The sequence below is a fragment of the Phyllobates terribilis genome, unplaced genomic scaffold, assembly GCF_046119375.1.
Source record: "Phyllobates terribilis strain yellow unplaced genomic scaffold, ASM4611937v1 Scaffold_13__5_contigs__length_258822181, whole genome shotgun sequence".
In the NCBI taxonomy this organism is placed as follows: domain Eukaryota; kingdom Metazoa; phylum Chordata; class Amphibia; order Anura; family Dendrobatidae; genus Phyllobates; species Phyllobates terribilis.
In genome coordinates, this window is record NW_027362773.1 from 220,675,823 (window position 1) to 220,695,201 (window position 19,379).

Consider the following 19,379-nt stretch of genomic DNA (forward strand, 5'->3'; position numbering starts at 1 on the left):
TTATTATGCAAAAAGTGTTTAGGAGTGATAAGGGAAGAATTTGTTTGTTTGTCAGTTAAACTCATTGATGGTGAAGTGTGTCAGGGCTCTTTATATCACTGTAAGCAATTGCAGACACCTGTGCTAATTAGTTTGGCAGGTGTGTCCAATGAAAGGCAAGACTACTTAAGAAGGCTGTCTCACAGTATTAAGCAGCCTACATTTACTGCCAAAATGGGAAAGAAAAAGGATGTGTTGGCTGCTGAGAAGCAACAAATTGTGGAGTGTTTAGGTCAAGGCATGACTACAATCAACATTGTGCGATGATCAGGATGAAGTGTCTTGGCAATCAAGAAGTATGTAGCTGATTCACAGTACACACGTGTGCGTGCTGATAAGGGAAAATTGAGGACTCTTTCCTACAGGCAATTACGTCAGGTTGAAAGAGCAGAGGCAAAAAAGCCTTGTCATAGCAGCAGACAAGTTTTTGAAGCTGCTGGTGCCTCCAACGTCCCCCGAACAACAAGATGCAGGGTCCTTCAGAGGTTTGCAGCTGTGCATACGCCATCCTGTTGACCTCCTCTATCCACTTCACACAAGCAGAAACTGCTCCAGTGGGCCAAACATTACATGAAGACTGATTTCAAAACTGTTTTGTTCACGGATGAGTGCCATGCAGCGCTCGATGGTCCAGATGGATGGAGTGGAGGATCGATGGTTGATGGACACCCCACGCAAACACGGCTACAGCGCCAACAAGGAGGAGGTGGAGTAATGTTTTGGGCTGGAATCATGGGGAGAGAGATTGTCGGCCCCTTTAGGATCCCTGAAGGTGCTAAAGATGAACTCCATAATGTATGTGGATTTTCTCAAACAGCACTTCCTGCCATGGTTCAAGAAGAAGAACCGTGTATTTCACAGCAAGATCATTTTTTTGCATGATAATGCACCATCTCATGCTGCACATAAAACATCTGCATCTCTGGCTGATATGGGCATAAAAGGGGACAAACTTATGGTGTGACCCCCATGCTCCCCTGACCTCTACCCCATTCAGAACCTTTGGAGCATCATTAAAAGGAGTGTCTATGATGGCGGTAGGCAGTTCACATCTAAGCAACAGTTCTGGGAGGGTATTCTGTCCTCATGCAAAACAATTGAAGCAGAAACCATCCAAAACCTGACAAATTCAATGGACGAGAGAGTTCAGAAGCTCCTTTCGAACAAGGGGTCCTATGTGAAAATGTAACATCACCTAGAATAAAGTTTTGAGTTGAAAACTGTTTGATTTCAGTTTCTAACAACCTGCTAATGCTTATAATTTCAAAAATGACCATTTTTTTGGTCTTTATTAAAATGAAAAGGTTGATCGAAAATTTTGGGGGATCTAAGAGTGTGGCAACCCAGTAGTCATGATTACTTCGAATTCTGACAATATGAGGGTCATGCTGCAGGTAGTGCAGCAAGAAGGCACTTATGTGTCTTGCACATCTCGGAGCCCCAAAATTATTTTCCGGGCTAGATGCAGCTAAAAATTATTATTAATTTTAAATCTGGTGAAGCTTTAGTATAGATGGCCTAATAGGATCAGTGCTGCACAATGCTACAAAGCCCAAATTATTTTCCAGTCAAGATACAGATAAACATGATTAGTAATTTTAAATCTGGTGGAGCTTATTATAGATGGCCTAATAGAATCAGTGCTGCACACTGCTACAAAGCCCAAATTATTTACCAGCCAAGATACAGATAAACATGATTAGTAATTTGAAAGCTTAAAACGGTTGGTAGGGTGATTTTAACCAATCATCAAGCTTTTACTCTCCCCAGGATGACACAGGGGTAAAAAAGTCGTTTCGGATCCATGATTTGTTCATCTTTAAGAACGTGAGTCTGTCTACATTATCAGTGGAGAGCCGCGTGCGTTTATCTGTCAGCACACCACCAGCAGCGCTGAACACACGTTCAGACAGAACGCTGGCTGCGGGGCATGACAAGATCTGCAAGGCGTAAGTGGCTAGCTCCGGCCATTTATCCAGATTGGAAGCCCAAAAAGAGCAAGGGTCCAGTGACACAGTCATGGCTTCAATGTTTACTTGGAGATACTCCTGTACCATCGTCTCTAGGCGTTGACTATGTGTCAGACTTCTTGTCTCCTGTGGCCTTGCAAAGGATGGGCTAAAAAAGTGGTGAAATGATTCCGCAAAATTGATGTTACCAGCAGATACTGTGGTTCTGTTACGGTTTGAGTGCTGAACACTTGACGGTCCCACAGTTGGCAAGTTGGAACTGTGAGATTCACTACGTGCACCACTGGTATTTTGTGGAAAAGCACATGTAAGATTCTGCAACAGTCTCTGCTGATACTCCTGCATGCGTGCATCTCTTTCTATGGCAGGAATAATTTCTGCAAATTTACTTTTGTACCGGGGATCTAACAGTGTGGCAACCCAGTAGTCAGGATTATTTCTAATTCTCACAATTCGAGGGTCATGTTGCAGGTAGTGCAGCAAGAAGGCACTCATGTGTGTTGCGCATCCAGGAGCACCAAGTCCCTGTTGTGTTGGTGGCGAGGTAACAATCATGCTTCCTTCCTCTGTCCTCTCCCCCCAACCTCGCACAACAGAAATGTGATCAAGGTCTCCCTCATCTGATGAGTCTTCCATCAGTTCGTCCTCCATTTCTTCCTGGGCTCCTGCACCTTCCTCACTAGTTTGACTGCTACCATGCGCCCTGGTAAAACCATCTCCCCCACCCTCACATGCCTGCCGCCTTGGTGCTGCCGACCGTCTGGACCTTGCAGATGTTAGCCCTTCCGCATACAACTCCTCCTCCTCTACTTCCTCCACCTCCTCTTGTGCCACCACCTGACTCCGAATTCTGTTTAACATGTGCTCCAGCATGTAAATCACCGGAATAGTCATGCTGATAATGGCACTAAACATCTTCGTCGCCATTTCAAAACTGTGCAGAAGGGTGCATAGGTCCCTGATCTGAGACCACTCCTCCAGCGTGATTTGCCCCACCTCTGGATCTCGTTGGCCCAGGCTATACGTCAGAACTTATTGCACCAGGGCTTGTCGGTGCTGCCACAGTCGCTGCAACATGTACAGAGTTGAATTCCACCGGGTAGGCACATCGCATTTTAGCCGGTGAAGTGGCAGGCCCAACGACTTCTGTAGAGATGTAAGTCGCTGAGCTGCGGGATGCGAACGGTGGAAGTGAGCACACAGCGACCGTGCCCTCTGCAGAAGGCCATCTAGTCTGGGATAGTGGGCTAAAAATTGCTGGACAACCAGGTTCAACACGTGAGCCATACAAGGCACGTGTGTGACATTGCCCCGGCGAAGGGCCGCACCCAGGTTTGCAGCATTGTCGCACACGGCCTTCCCTGGTTTCAGGTCCAGTGGAGACAACCATTCATGAAATTGGTTCTCCAGAGCTGACCACAACTCCTCAGCTGTGTGACTCACATTTCCCAGACATTTCAATATAAAAACCGCCTGATGACGTTGAGCCCTACTGCCAGTATAGTAAGGAGGTGTGCAGGATCCCTTCTGCGCAGTTAGAAAGCTTGTGGCATGACCAGACAGGCTTTGGGTGCAGGTGGAAGACCGAGAGGAGGTTGAGGAGGCAGAAGCAATGGAGGAACTTTGACATAAAGAGGATTGACGCACAACTCGTGGGGACGGCAAGACTTGGACAGCAGCCCCTTGTCCTGCTGTCACCATAGTTACCCAGTGCCCAGTCAGCGACATGTAACGCCCCTGTCCATGCCTACTCGTCCAAGTGTCTGTGGTGAAATGCACCCTGTCACACACAGAGTTTCTCAAAGAAGCGGTGATGTTGTGTGCGACATGCTGGTGGAGCGCAGGCACACCTTTCTTTGAGAAGTAGTGCCGACTGGGCATCTGGTACTGGGGCACTGCGACGGACATAAGGTCTCGAAAATCCTCTGTGTCCACCAGGCGGAAAGGCAGCATTTCTGTAGCCAAGAGCTTGCAGATGGTGAAATTCAACCTCTTAGCTTTCTCATGGCTAGGAGGAAATTGTCTTTTACTTGTCCACATCTGAGGGACCGAGGGCTGGCTATTGTGCTTAGACGGGGTTGATAAGGGTGTCCCCGGCAAACTGCCGGTCTGTGAGGAAGATGCAGGCGGACATGTTAGGTTGCCTTTATCCAAAGGTGGTGCTATCGATGTCGGACAGCGCTCAACACCAGCTGGTGTTACCACGTCCAAAGAAAATGATGAACTGCCAATCACGCTGGCTGTTGCGGGTAAAGAGGTGGCAGGTCTGCGCCCCAAAACAGGTGTGACTGCTGTCCCCCCAGTCACAGAGGATGAAGAGGCCGCGGATGCACAAGATATGGCAGACGGTGGTTGGCCCGGCCGGCTAGGCCGCATTGTAGCACACTGAGCTTCCCACTGCAACTTATGCTTCATGTCCATGTGCCGGTTCATGCATGAAGTACTCAAACTATGTATTTTTTGGCCTCTACTTAGCTTTTGCTGACAAATGTTACAGATAACACGAGTTGGGTCATCTTTATCGATCTGAAAAAATGCCCAGGCTATGCAAGGCTTAGCACCCATGCGACCTGAAGAGCCACCACGACTTGTGGTGAGAGGCAGAGTCGTGTTTGAGGATACAGTTGTTGACGTGCTTCCAGTACTACGTCTCTGTCCAGGAAGGCGCAACCTGACCTCGTCGTCACTAGCATCTTCCTCCACCTCCTCTGCTGACCTCATCTCTTGGCTGACTGTGGGTTGACAGTAAGTGGGATCTCCGACCTCATCATCATCACCCTGTGCGTTATCACACCCGTCGTCCTCAGAGCCAACCTGTTCCTGCCCTGACAAAAAACTAAAGTTGTCGCTCCAATCAGGTATTTGAGTCTTATCATCGTCTTCCTCATTGTCTCCACCAACAGGAGTTACAGTTTGGGAATGAGGGTCTACATTATGGTCAGAAACTTCTGCGTCTGGTCCTGGATCCGACTCATAAAGATTCTGGGCATCAGTGCAGATCATTTCCTCGCCTGGATTCACAGAAGCGCTGGAGTCGACCTCTGATTCCCAGGCTATAGTATGAGTAAACAGCTCTGCAGACTCAACCATCTGTTCTACCTCATACTCAGACGGGCAGCTGGAGATTTGGGAGCTGTGAGGAAGCAAGTGCGATTTGGGTGACACCTTTGAGGACTGGAGTATTTGTGATGTTGAAGTTGATGTGGAGGAGAGCCCACTTAAAGGAGCACTTGATATCCGTTGAAGCACCTGCTGTTTTTGTGCCTCATCTGGAATTTGTAGCGATTGGCGTGGCCGTAAGAAAGGGATCTTATCACATTGTCCGCTAAAAGAAGTAGACATTTTAGTTTGGCTGGAAGATGGTCTTTCTTCTGCAGATGTTACTGTTGCTTTAACACCTACCCCACGGACACAACCTTTTTTCCCCTTCCCAACACGCCTATTCCCCTTTCCACCAGCAGCAGGCCTTTTTCCACTCATTTTGGTATTTAACTAATTCACAACTCTGGAGTTGTTTGCACAAAAAAACAATGGATGGTAACCGAGCAGAGCTGAGTGGCCAAACTGTGGTATTAGGCCAAAACTATTGGCTGGGTTAGATGCAGAAAAAAATTATTTTGAATTTGCAACCTGATGGAGGTCAGTATAGATGGACTAATAGAGAAAGTCCGACACACTACTAGAAGGCCAAATATTTTTTCAGAGGTAGATGCAGAAAAAAACATATTCAGTTTGCAACCTGATGGAGGTCAGTATAGATGGATTAATAGAACAAGACCCACACACAGCTAGAAGCCCAATATTTTTTCAGAGGTAGATGCAGAAAAAAATATATTCAGTTTGCAACCTGATGGAGGTCAGTATAGATGGACTAATAGAACAAGTCCCACACACTGCTAGAAGCCCAAATATTTTTTCAGAGGTACTGTAGATGCAGATAAAAATTAGTTTTAATTTGCAACCTGATGGAGGTCAGTATAGATGGACTAATAGAGAAAGTCCGACACACTACTAGAAGGCCAAATATTTTTTCAGAGGTAGATGCAGAAAAAAATATATTCAATTTGCAACCTGATGGAGGTCAGTATAGATGGATTAATAGAACAAGACCCACACACAGCTTGAAGCCCAATATTTTTTCAGAGGTAGATGCAGAAAAAACTATATTCAGTTTGCAACCTGATGGAGGTCAGTATAGATGGACTAATAGAACAAGTCCCACACACTGCTAGAAGCCCAAATATTTTTTCAGAGGTACTGTAGATGCAGATAAAAATTAGTTTTAATTTGCAACCTGATGGAGGTCAGTATAGATGGACTAATAGAGAAAGTCCGACACACTACTAGAAGGCCAAATATTTTTTCAGAGGTAGATGCAGAAAAAAATATATTCAGTTTGCAACCTGATGGAGGTCAGTATAGATGGATTAATAGAACAAGACCCACACACAGCTAGAAGCCCAATATTTTTTCATAGGTAGATGCAGAAAAAAATATATTCAGTTTGCAACCTGATGGAGGTCAGTATAGATGGACTAATAGAATGATGCTATGCCCAAAAGATTTTACTTCACTAGGTGCAGTAAAAAAATTGGTATTCTATACACAGGTGGAATATCTTGCAACACAGATAGGCTACTCCACTGACTAACACACTCTGCAATAGGCCAAAAAGGATTAGCTTTGCTAGATTCAGCCAAATGCTGTGAAAAAAACTTGCACAGCACTGGCACAGACCTGCCTGGCAAAAACTGATAGGAACTCATGTAACCTAGTCCTGAAAAGGACTGCAATTACAATTAGTCTTTACTCCCACAACCGATCTATTTAAGAGCACAGACCTCCCTGATAAAAGTCGTAGGAAATGCTGTAACCTAGTCCTTAAAAGGACTGCAATCACAACTATTCCCTACTCCCAAGCTATCTGTATATTTGTGCGAAAATTGGCTTGAAATTAACCAGGTATAGCGCACACAGCAACAGCGGTGCCGTCTAACACGCAGCTGCAGCAGTGAGAAAATGGTGGCGACGGGGAAAATGGCTTGGTCTTATAGGGCAAGGACATGTGACATACACTGCCAATGACACATGCCCTTGCTTGTGTGAAAAAAAGCACTTCGCTCCGTGTGTGCGCTGCTGATAGGCTGACAGATTGCACCTCCCCACTGTAAATGCGGGAAAGAGAAAAAAAAATGGAGATCTTCATTGTTCCTGCAGAGATCCATCCCCTGCCCCTCCCCCCACCCCGCTGTACACTCAAACTGCGTATTAACATTAATTTTCATCATTACTGAGAAAAAATCCAGTTATGATTTTGGTGCACGAACAGTTATCGAACATAACCTCGAACAGCCGAATTTTTCTCAAATTGTTCGTGTTCGCCGAACGGCTCGAACACCGTCCAAAACAGCTCGAATTTGAGATTGGCGAACAGTTCGAGTAGAACAACGCTCATCTCTAGTATTAACATTAATGAGAAAAAATCCAGTTATGATTTTGGTGCACGAACAGTTATCGAACATAACCTCGAACAGCCGAATTTTTTCCAAATCGTTCGTGTTCGCCGACAGGCTCGAACTGCGACCAAAACAGCTCGAATTTGAGATTGGCGAACAGTTCGATTCAAACAACGCTCATCTCTAGTGCTCACTTCCTCTGTTCACATCCCGCAGCACAGCGACTTACATCTCTACAGAAGTCGTTGGGCCTGCCACTTCACCGGCTAAAATGCGATGTGCCTACACGGTGGAATTCAACTCTGCACATGTTGCAGCGACTGTGGCAGCACCGACAAGCCCTGATGCAATACGTTCTGACGTATATCCTGGGCCAACGAGATCCAGAGGTGGGGCAAATCACGCTGGAGGAGTGGTCTCAGATCAGGGACCTATGCACCCTTCTGCACAGTTTTGAAATGGCGACGAAGATGTTTAGTGCTGACGATGCCATTCTCAGCATGACTATTCCGGTGATTTAGATGCTGGAGCACATGTTAAACAGAATTCGGAGTCAGGTGGTGGCACAAGAGGAGGTGGAGGAAGTAGAGGAGGAGGAGTTGTATGCGGAAGGGCTAACATCTGCAAGGTCCAGCACCAAGGCGGCAGGCATGTGAGGGTGGGGAGATGGCTTTACCAGGACACATGGTAGCAGCCAAACTAGTGAGGAAGGTGCAGGAGCCCAGGAAGAAGTGGAGGACGAACTGATGGAAGACTCATCAGATGAGGGAGACCTTGATCACATTTCTGTTCTGCGAGGTTGGGGGGAGAGGGCAGAGGAAGGAAGCATGATTGTTACCTCACCACCAACAAAACAGGGACTTGGTGCTCCTGGATGCGCAAGACACAGGAGTGCCTTCTTGCTGCACTAACTGCAACATGACCCTCGAATTGTGAGAATTAGAAATAATCCTGACTACTGGGTTGCCACACTCTTTGATCCCCGGTATAAAAGTAAATTTGCAGAAATTATTCCTGCCATAGAAAGAGATGCATGCATGCAGGAGTATCAGCAGAGACTTTTGCAGAATCTTACATGTGCTTTTCCGCAAAACACCAGTGGTGCACATAGTGAATCTCACAGTTCCAACTTGCCAACCGTGGTACCGTCAAGTGTTCAGCACTCAAAACGTAACAGAAACACAGTATCTGCTGGTGACATCAATTTTGCGGAATCATTTCACCACTTTTTTAGCCCATCCTTTGCAAGGCCACAGGAGACAAGAAGTCTGACACGTAGTCAACGCCTAGAGACGATGGTACAGGAGTATCTCCAAGTAAACATTGAAGCCATGACTGTGTCACTGGACCCATGCTCTTTTTGGGCTTCCAATCTGGATAAATGGCCGGAGCTCGCCACTTACGCCTTGGAAATCTTGTCATGCCCCGCAGCCAGCCTTCTGTCTGAACGTGTGTTCAGTGTTGCTGGTGGTGTGCTGACAGATAAGCGCACGCAGCTCTCCACTGATAATGTAGACAGACTCACTTTCATAAAGATGAACAAATCATGGATTCGAAAGGACTTTTCTACCCCTGTGTCATTCTGGGGAGAGTAAAAGCTTGATGATTTGTTAAAATCACCTCACCAACCGTTTTAAGCATTCAAATTACTAATCATTTTTATCTGTATCTTGGCTGGAAAATAATTTGGGCCTTGTAGCAGTTTGCAGTACTGATTCTATTAGGCCATCTATACTAAGCTCCACCAGCTTTCAAATTAATAATAATTTTTAGCTGCATCTAGCCCGGAAAATAATTTTGGGGCTAATAAATGCGCAAAACACATGAGTGCCATCATGCTGCACTACCTGCAACATGACCCTGAGATTGTCAGAATTCTAAATAATCCTGACTACAGGGTTGCCACACTCTTAGATCCCCCACACTCTTCAATCAACCTTTTCATTTTAATAAAGAACAAAAAAAGGTCATTTTTGAAATTATAAGTATTAGCAGGTTATTAGAAACTGAAATCAAACAGTTTTCAACTTAAAACTTTATTCTAGGTGATGTTACATTTGCACATAGGACCCCTTGTTCGAAAGGAGCTTCTGAGCTCTCTCGTCCATTGAATTTGTCATGTTTTGGATGGTTTCTGCTTCAATTGTTTTGCATGAGGACAGAATACCCTCCCAGAGCTGTTGCTTAGATGTGAACTGCCTCCCGCCATCATAGAAACTCCTTTTGATGATGCTCCAGAGGTTCTCAATGGGGTTGAGGTCAGGGGAGCATGGGGGTCACACCATAAGTTTGTCCCCTTTTATGCCCATATCAGCCAGAGATGCAGATGTGTTATGTGCAGCATGAGACGGTGCAAAATCATGCATGAAAATAATCTTGCTGTGGAATACACGGTTCTTCTTCTTGAACCATGGCAGGAAGTGCTGTTTGAGAAACTTCACATACATTATGGAGTTCATCTTTACCCCTTCAGGGATCCTAAATGGGACGACAATCTCTTTCCCCATGATTCCAGCCCAAAACATTACTCCACCTCCTCCTTGCTGGCGCCGTAGCCGTGTTTGCATGGGGTGTCCATCAACCAGCCATCCTCCACTCCATCCATCTGGACCATCGAGCGTTGCACGGCACTCATCGGTGAACAAAACAGTTTCGAAGTCAGTCTTCATGTAATGTTTGGCCCACTGGAGCCGTTTCTGCTTGTGTACAGTGGATAGAGGAGGTCGACAGGATGGCTTACGCACAGCTGCAAACCTCTGAAGGACCCTGCATCTCATTGTTCAGGGGACGTTGGAGGCACCAGCAGCTTCAAAAACTTGTCTGCTGCTATGATAAGGCATTTTTGCAGCTGGTCTTTTAACCTGATGTAATTGACTGTAGGAAAGAGTCCTCAATTTTCCCTTATCAGCACGCACACATGTGTACTGTGAATCAGCTACATACTTCTTGATTGTGCGATGATCAGGATGAAGTGTATTGGCAATGTTGATTGTTGTCATGCCTTGACCTAAACACTCCACAATTTGTTGCTTCTCAGCAGCCGACACATCCTTTTTCTTTCCCATTTTGGCAGAAAATGTAGGCTGCTTAATAATGTGAGACAGCCTTCTTAAGTAGTCTTGCCTTTCATTGGACACACCTGCCAAACTAATTAGCACAGGTGTCTGCAATTGCTTACAGTGATATAAAGAGCCCTGACACACATCACCATCAAAGAGTTTAATTGACAAACAAAAAAATTCTTACCTTATCACTCCTAAACACTTTTTGCATAATAATTTGGAACACAGTGTACATGTGGTTTTCCACAAAACACCAGTGGTTCACGTAGTGAATCTTACAGTTCTAACTTGCCAACCGTGGTCTGTATGGAGTTGTTCAATAAAGGGCCCAAAATTAAGATAACATAGACGGGATAGGTCTCTATGAATACGAATTCCTAAGTAGTTGATACCCTGTGAGGGCCAGGCAAAGGGAAAGTTGGACTGGATGGAATCCTGTATGGATTTGGGGAGGGAGACATCGAGGGCCTCAGACTTCACTGCATTGATTTTAAAATTTGACCATGTAACAAAGTGATCTATTTCAGCCATAACCGCAGGGATGGATATATGTGATTGAGTGATATATACTAGGACATCATCAGCAAATGCAGAGCACTTGTACTCGGTGCCTCCCACCTCAATCCACCTAATATTGGGGTTATGGCGAATTGATGAGAGCAGGTGCTCTGTCACTAGGATGTATAAGAGAGGGGACAGAGGACATCCCTGCCTTGTCCCATTGGTGATTATGAAAGGTGATGAAAATGTCCTGATGCACCCCCTGGGCCTTGGGATACCTGGAGACCGACCCTTTTTGGTGGATGCTGGGAATTCTAGTCTCCGTGGCGGCGACCCGGTTCCGTGGCTCAGGGCGGTCAAACCAGTGGCGGAACTATTTATGTGGTTTTGATGTTTAAATGTCCGAATACGCAACCCATGGATTGTGGTCAGAGTGAACCGCCGCTGCAGGGCAGACCGCTGAGGCTGGTGTTGTGGGTGCAGCAGAGCGTAGTATAACTCCCCATGGGAGGAGTATAGCCTCAGGGCAGTGTATGCGGAGGATGGAGGTGATGGTGCAGGGCAGCAGCAGTAATGACACGGAGTCAGTGATGCAGTCCAGGGCCTTTACTCACAGTTCTTATTATCCAGACCACTTCTGCAGGTAACGGCTGCCCACGTCGTACTGTGCTCACCAGGTGAGGGGCTTGGCCAACTCCCAGATAACTTTGGAGCGCTTCATAGGACCCCCTTTGTGTGTCCTTTCTCTGGCCTTTCTTACCCCACCAGTGACCACGCTTCTGTCTGGCTGCCTCGGGCCTCCTCTTGGTAAACTTAGCGCCAGTTTCCCTGACCCTATGTGATGCCATCCTAGCGGGTGTAGCGAGGGGTTGCGCCACATAAAATGTCACAGCCTCCGGTTTCTAGCTGAGGGTCGTTTCCCGCCTCCACTAGTTTTGGGGACCGGTCTCCCCCTTTGGCCTGTCCCCTCCACGCAGGTGGATTCAGGCGTGCGGTGGCGACTCGCCCGTCCGCACCCCTGGGATCCCTTCGTTTCTCATTCCTGGAGCCTTCTCCGCTCCTCTTCCATCTCCCTCTTCCAGGCCTGGGTCTCTGTTACTAGGCCCGCCTCCGGAGCAGAGCTCATGCAGAGTCTCTGCTCCCTGTCACTTCTGCTCAGATTTCTCTGCACTGAACTAAGATGGTGCCCACCTTTTATACTCCCTTCTCAATGTACCCAGGAACTGCTTCCTCCCTGCTCCTGCACTACAGGGTTCCCCTTCCTCCGTGTTCCCTCCCCCCACTCCAGCCAGGGACAGGGACTGTCGTGCCCATCTCAGGGGCATATTGGTCGCCCTGCCACACGGCAATGTGGTGTAATGCATGCAGGTGTCGGGGTCCTGATCCACACTCCATCCTTACCTGAGAGTGAGATATCACACCTCAGGGTGAGGTGCAATACCTCTGTAGCAACCGAGCCCTCGGGGTGCTACAGTTCCATTTATCTTCAGCCTAGGTAACGTATTGCGATACAGGGCCGTGATTTTGGCTATAAAAGGGTCCCCTAGACCCCTACCCCAAGCTTTTGAAGAGAATAATAAATGACGTGCCAGGAGACTCTATGGAAAGCTTTCTCAGCATCCAATGAGAGTATCTAATTACAAATTTTTAACTGCATCTAGCCCAGGAAATACTTTGTGCCTAGTAGCAGTGTCTGCTAGTCAGCGGATAATCCCAGCTATTAAGCAAGCTACACCACCTGTAGTTTGGACACTTAATTTTTTCAAAGGAAATGCTTCGGGCCCCCGGGATACTCAGTGAAGAGCATCGGGAGGCACCCCAAGGCACAGGGGCTGGGACTGGTGGTAGGACGCCTTGCGGTGGGCCGCCAAGCTCGATCCTTATACAAGCTTTTTAACTGCAGCAGCTTTAGTGGATGCTACTGGAGCAGGAAATCCCGCAGCTGCTGGCTTTAAACTTGCCCTCCAATAGATCCTTGTAAAAGGATTTAAAGTGTACTCATTCAAATTAGGGAGACAATTTAAATGAAAAAGCTTAGACCTGCCTCCACCATAGGGGGGCTCGCTCGACCCACCAGCGGACAGGCACCAGTATTGGGAGAGGGGGGCTGGCCGTCAGGGTCCACCGCAGCTCTGGCACAAACCCGGCGACACGGAGGTCGCACGGGCAGGAACGGACTGGCCGTGTCGGCTTCGTCCTTTTTTGGTTTTAGAAGGGCATGACATGCCTATATCTGTGTCTCCCCCTCCATTTACTCCTCCACCTCTTTTCTTTTCGCATGACTATATGTACTTGTCACTTTTCCATGTGTTAGTTGTGTCTTCTGAGCAGTTTGTCAGCTTTTGGACACCTTTGAAATGTTTTCTATGTGTTTTCTATGTGTAGCTATGTGTTTTTGTTTGCCTGCCATTAGTTTTAATGGTGTTCGAAGATGTTCGTCGAACAGTTCGTCGAACATACGGGTGTTCGACGAACCGAAACAAACTCGAACACTACGGGGGTGGCTCAACACTAGTTAAAAGACGCTCAATACCTGATCTTATGAACAGCAAGTCTTTTTGCATGGAAATGAATCTGTGCAAACTTTTGAGCATTTTCAAAGCCTTTTTCAAGAGGTGTTTGGAACAAACTCACTCGAAATCCACCTTATGAATCTTAAAAAACTTTGAACTGTACAAGGTTCCAATTGAAGATACCTTTTAATCAGATTTTTACATTTTAGTGAGGCCTGGAATTTTGCTTGCAATTGAAATCTTCCATTTTCTGCGATGTCTTCCAGAAGCATAATCACTAGTGTTGAGCCACCCCCGTAGTGTTCGAGTTCGGTTCGGTTCGTCGAACACCCGTGTGTTCGCCGAACTGTTCGTCGAACTGTTCGTCGAACACCTTCGAACACCGTTAAAACCAATGGCAGGCAAACAAACAGGAGTCTGACAGGAGTAGCATTTCACTTCCAACTACTGAATTGGGGAGATGTGACAAAGAGATTCATCATCAGACAATCCATAAAAGGGTGGAAAAGGGGTCAGCCAAGTCAGGAGTGTAGACGTCCCGTCCCGTGTCACTAAAACTGATTTCTCACATCATATGCCTAACACCATTAACATGACACCACAATTTGAAACAACACTACTGTCTACTGCATTTGCGATCGCCTTCTTCGGGGCGCTATGCATAAGCGAATTAGTCACTAAATCCAAAATTACCACCAGTGGAGGCTTATTACACCAGGACGTAGTCATAGCCAATAATGCAATACTTCTACGCATACGCAAATCGAAAACTGTTCCAGCGGGCAGGGGCACTTGGGTACTTCTACAACCCACAAACGGTACACTGAGTCGGGTAACAATAGTAAAAACATATATAACCATCAGATCACAAAGTAATTTCTTCCTATCACACATTGATGGAATGCCATTATCAAGATACCAGTTCCAAGCTATATTTAATAAATGCCTAACATCGGCAGGGAACCACCCCAAAGATTACGGGACACACTCACTCCGCATAGGCGCAGCCACGGAAGCAGCAAGAGCAGGACTGTCAGAAACGGAAGTTCAAAGGATAGGGAGATGGCGATCCACGTGTTTGGCGAGATACATAAGACCGGACTTGATATCCTAACGTGGTTTGTTTCTTTTACAGGTGACGCTAAGCCAACAGTGTGGGTGATAGGCCACTCGTATATATATTGGGCAGAAAAAAGGGTGAAAGTCCGCGCAGGCGGTAGGAAATTTGAGTTTCATAACACATATTTGAACTGGAGAGGTATTAGAGGCCTGCAATGGCCACAGGTACTAATGGAGGTAATCAAGGTAGGGAGAGAGGCAAGAGGTCCGGTCATCTTAGTTATACAGGCCGGGGGAAATGACCTAGGTTATCACAACAGTGCATAGCTAATGACAATAATGAAACTAGACGCTGAGCGCTTCAGAGAATTTTTCACAAAACTAACTATATTATAGTCAGAGATTGTGCCTATAGCGGTATGGCAAGGTGAGTGAGACATCACGGCCATCGAACGGACAAGGCGGGTAATAAATATTCGGATGGCAAAATTTAGAAGAGACAGAGGCGGTGTAGTGATACAACACTGACAACAGGAAGGAGATAAAGCAGGCCTCATACGGCCCGACGGTGTTCGCTTAATGGATATTGGACTGGACATATTCCTGTCTGGACTCCAGGATGGAGTGGAACAAGCGTTAAGAGTGATGGATGGGGGTCAGAGTCCTGCATACGAGTACGCAGGATCCTCCGTGGCCTGGAAATTGAAAGGACATGTTGGAGAGTTACACTTGTTGGCCACCTTGCCAGTGTGGAGACCCAGGGCATGCTGCAACAAGCTGAATTATTTTAGAAATAAAATGCCTTTCTAATGGAATGAGTATAAAGAGTTAATAAAGCTGTGACCGATCCTCACCCATCCAGTTGTAAGAGTTACATTATTGTATTGTCAAGGAAAGGGGGGCGGTAGGAGGGCTGAGCTTCTGGGTTTGGTTGGGGGTCCCCACAGTCTGCCTAGACTAGATGCAGTTAAAAATTCTTATTAGATACATAGGCGGCGCAGCTTGCTTCGCAGATGGGCTACTACGCCCAAAGTATTGCCTAGGCTAGATGCAGTTAAAAATTCTATGCTGACTAGCAGACACTAAAGCTTTGGAGCAGACCTCTGAGTAAACAGCTCTTCAGACTCAACCATCTGTGTTACCCCAAGCCACAGTGTATGTAGTTTCTTACGGTTAAAAGGGGGGGGGCGACCCAACCCACCTGGAATTGATGATGCCAACGTCACGTAAAACACAGCAATGGGACACCAAAAAGAGTCTCCATTTTTTCCAAAAATTGTGGCACAGACACCACTTAAGTGGCATCAATTGCCCCAGAGTTGCTTAAAACGGTTGGTGAGGTGATTTTAACAAATCCCCAAGCTTTAAGTCTCCCCAGAATGACACAGGGGTAGAAAAGTCCTTGCAGATCCATGATTTGTACATCTTTATGAATGTGAGTCTGTCTACATTCTCAGTGGACAGTTGCGTGCGCTTATGTGTCAGCACACCACCAGCAGCGCTGAACACACGTTCAGAGAGAACGCTGGCTGCAGGGCATGACAAGATCTCCAAGGTGTGAGTGGCGAGCTCCGGCGATTTTTCCAGATTGGAATCCCAAAATGAGCAAGGGTCCAGTGACACAGTCATGGCTTCGATATTCACTTGGAGATACTCCTGTACCATCGTCTCTAGGCGTTGACTATATGTCAGACTTCTTGTCTCCTATGGCCTTGCAAAGGATGGTCTAAAAAAGTGTTGAAATGATTCCACAAAATTGCTGTTACCAGCAGATGCTGTCTTACTGTTACGGTTTAAGTGATGAAGACTCGACAGTCCCACAGTTGGCAAGTTAGAACTGTGAGATTCACTACGTGCACCACTGGTGTTTTGTGGAAAAGCACTTTTAAGATTCTGCAACAGCCTCTGCTGATACTCCTGCATGCGTGAATCCCTTTCTATGGCAGGAATTATTTTGGCAAATTTACTTTTGTACTGGGGATCTAAGAGTGTGGCAACCCAGTAGTCGGGATTACTTTGAATTCTGACAATCCGAGGGTCATGTTGCAGGTAGTGCAGCAAGAAGGCACTCATGTGTCTTGCGCATCCAGGAGGACCAAGTCCTTGTTGTGTTGGTAGCGAGGTAAGAATCATGCTTTCTTCCTCTGCCCTCTCCCCCCAACCTTGCACAACAGAAATGTGATCAAGGTCTCCCTCATCTGATGAGACTTCCATGCCCATCGCCATTTCGTCCTCCACTTCTTTCTCGGCTCCTGCACCTTCCTCAACAGTTTGGCTGTTACCATGCGCCCTGGTTAATCCCGCCCCCCCTAGCCTGGGAGTCCCAGGACTGAAGGAGAGAAGAGAGGAGTGGGAGCAGGAAGGCTCCAGGAACCGAAGGGACCCTAGGGTTACGGGCTGTGCAGAAGGCCATCCGTACGCCCCGCTGCTACCAGGAGGTAGAGGGGTTAGGCCAGATAAGGGGAACCGGTCCCTCAACTAGCGGAGAAACAACAAGGCTCAACTAGAAATCGGAGGCTGCAGCATTTCATGTACTGCAGGCCAAAGTCCACACCAGTCTCACTAAGAAGGTAGCCACATAGGACCCAGGGAATGGAACACACATCGCCAGCCAAGGCCCGAGGATACCGGATAGAAGTTTCACTGGGTGTGAGGTGCAGGGAGAAGGCCAGAGAAAGGACACACAGAAGGGGGTCCTGCTAAGTACTCCGGAGCCATCTGGGGTTGGACTGAGCCACTCACTAAGTACGCACAGCACGACGGGGGAGATTGCTCTGGTATCTGTAATCTGGACTGCAACAACTGTGAGTAAAGATCTTGGGACAGCATCACACGGACTCTGTGTTCATTACTGACTTCCTGCACTACAACCACCATCATCCACCCACACTGCCCTGAAGCTACACTCTTCCTGTGGGGAGTAATAATACCATTGCTGCAAAACCACCAGCTTCAGAGGACTGTTCCGCAGCGGCGGCCCCTTTGGCTGCACTCCACAGGTGGCGTAGTCGGACATTATAAAACCCATATATACAAATTACCCTTGGATTGACCGCCCTGGGTCACGGACCGGGTCACCGCCACAGTGACTACAACCCCCAGCGTCTACCGGCCCAGCTCCGGGTACCCCACGGCCCAGGGGGCACGCCAACTTCATAGGTCCCTGTACAGAGACCACTCCTGCAGCGTGATTTGCCCCACCTCTGGATCTCGTTGGCCCAGGCTATATGTCAGAACGTATTGCACCAGGGCTTGTTGGTGCTGCCACAGTCGCTGCAACATGTGCAGAGTTGAACTCCACCGTGTCGGCACATCGCATTTCAGCCGGTGAACTGGCAGGCCCAACGAATTCTGTAGAGATGTAAGTCGTTGAGCTGCGGGATGCGAACGGCGGAAGTGAGCACACAGCGACCGTGCCCTCTGCAGAAGGCCATCTAGTCCTGGATAGTGGGCTAAAAATTGCTGGACAACCAGGTTCAACACGTGAGCCATAGAAGGCACATGAGTGACATTGCCCCGGCGAAGGGCCGCAGCCAGGTTTGCAGCATTGTCGCACACGGCCTTCCCTGATTGCAGGTCCAGTGGATACAACCATTCATGAAACTGGGTCTCCAGAGCTGACCACAACTCCTCAGCTGAGTGACTCACATTTCCCAGACATTTCAAAGTAAACACCACCTGATGCCATTGAGCCCTGCTGCCAGCATAGTACAGAGGTGTGCAGGATTCCTTCTGCGCAGTTAGAAAGCGGATGGCATTACCAGACAGGCTTTGGGTGCAGGTGGAGGACCGAGAGGAGGTTGAGGAGGCAGAAGCAGTGGTGGAACTTCGAGATAAAGAGGATAGGGGCACAACTCGTGGGGACGGCAAGACTTGGACAGCAGCCCCTTGTCCTGCTGTCACCATAGTTTCCCAGTGCCCAGTCAGCGACATGTAATGCCCCTGTCCATGCCTACTCGTCCAAGTGTCTGTGGTGAAATGCACCCTGTCACAAACAGAGTTTCTCAAAGAAGTGGTGATGTTGTGTGCGACATGCTGCTGTAGCGCAGGCACACCTTTCTTTGAGAAGTTGTGCCGACTGGGCATCTGGTACTGGGGCACTGCGACGGACATAAGGTCTCGAAAATCCTCTGTCCCCCAGGCAGAAAGGCAGCATTTCTATAGCCAAGAGCTTGCAGATGGTGAAATTCAACCTCTTAGCTTTGTCATGGCTAGGAGGAAATGGTCTTTTACTTGTCCACATCTGAGGGACCGAGGGCTGGCTGTTGTGCTTAGACAGGGTTGAGTAGGGTGTCCCCGGCAAACTGCTGGTCTGTGAGGAAGATGCAGGTGGAAAAGTTAGGTTGCCTTGATTCAAACATGGTGCTCTCGATGTCGGAGAGCGCTCTACACCAGCTGGTGTTTCCACTGCCAAATGAAATGATGACCTGCCAATCACACTGGCTGTTACAGGTAAAGAGGTGGCAGGTCTGCGTCCAATAACATGTATGACTGCTGTCCCCAAGTCACAGAGGATGAAGAGGCGACGGATGCACAAGATGGGGCAGACGGTAGTTGGCCTGGCCCGCTAGGCCGCATCGTAGCACAGTGAGCTTCCCACTGCAACTTATGCTTCATATCCATGTGACGGTTCATGCATGAAGTACTCAAAATATGGATTTTTTGGCCTCTACTTAGCTTTTGGTGACAAATATTACAGACAACACGAGTTGGGTCATCCTTATCGATCTGAAAAAATGCCCAGGCTATGCAAGGCTTAGAGCTCATGCGAAATGAAGA